Source organism: Capricornis sumatraensis, chromosome 9 (genome assembly GCF_032405125.1).
Source record: "Capricornis sumatraensis isolate serow.1 chromosome 9, serow.2, whole genome shotgun sequence".
Classification (NCBI taxonomy): Eukaryota; Metazoa; Chordata; class Mammalia; order Artiodactyla; family Bovidae; genus Capricornis; species Capricornis sumatraensis.
The window spans coordinates 85,258,731-85,259,836 of record NC_091077.1 but is presented as its reverse complement, the minus strand read 5'-3'; the positions used below and the strand labels follow the sequence as shown (position 1 = coordinate 85,259,836).

The 1,106-nt window shown below is 39.2% G+C and overlaps 1 pseudogene; it reads right to left on the bottom strand.

Moving 5' to 3' along the window:
* Window positions 1–452: 452 nt before the first annotated feature.
* LOC138086348 (HIG1 domain family member 1A, mitochondrial pseudogene) lies at window positions 453–703 on the bottom strand (annotated as a pseudogene).
* Window positions 704–1,106: the final 403 nt, after the last annotated feature.

Here is a 1,106-nt window from a genome sequence, read left to right as displayed (position 1 = left end):
TCCTCAAGAGCTAACCAGACCTTAAACAGCACTCAGTCTACAAGAGAAAATTAAATTAACTGTGGTAAATAGGATTCCTACATTATATCAAAAACATATGTTATTCTGCAGCAACTGGGAGCATTTTCAGGATTGGCATGTTGTCTTCTTTAGAACTAATTTCAACAGAACAATTTAAGAAGGTGGACAGGTACTGTTATCAACTGTATTTAAAAGTGACATGTTCCTTTTGTGTTGATCTGACTCCCCTGAATGACCTAGCTAGTGAACTAGTCACCAGTAACTTGGTCACCAGGCAAATCAGTCCTGCAAGAAAGGAAGCCAATATTCAAATTACCATGTTCTTGTCTGACCTAAACAATTTATTTTCAGCATAAACATATAACCTCAATATGAGATGTCTAACTAAAGCAGGCACCACCACCACAAAGTCCAAGATGGCATCTCCTCTTCTAACGTTTAGGCTTTGCCCAGAATTCTTGATACAGGGAATAGGCCATACCAAGAGTCATTGCTCCCACAATGAAGCCTTGGGCTGCCACAGGCATGTGGATCAGGTGAACAGACATTTTAGTATCCCCCTGTTCTTCAATCTATATTATCCATATGCAACAATTGCTCCAAAATCTGCCATTCCATTGGGGACAAATGGTGCCTGATCTTCATCATATGAAGCAAGAGAAACATCTGTGTCACTTGACATAGTGATTGAAGAATCTTCAGACAACTACAAGATGTTTCAGGTTCCTACTGGCTTCAAACTTTGTCAAAATAATTCTTATCTTCCTTTAATTTCCCCATATATTTCAGTTACTTTTCTACAATTGTCTCCCTTTGTTCAAACCAGTATAAATGTATTGAGATTTTGCCATTTTTCTGGGTCTTTTTTCATGTCCTTATGAGGGCTCCTCTGTCACAACTTACATAAATATGTATGCTCTTTGCTTGTTAATCTATTTTTTGTTGTTGTTCCATCACTCAGTCATGTTCAACTCTTTGTGATCCCATGGACTGCAGCATGCCAGGCCTCCCTGTCCATTGCCAACTCCCTGAGCTTGCTCAAACTCATGTCCATTGAGTTGGTGATGTCATCCAACCATCTTGTC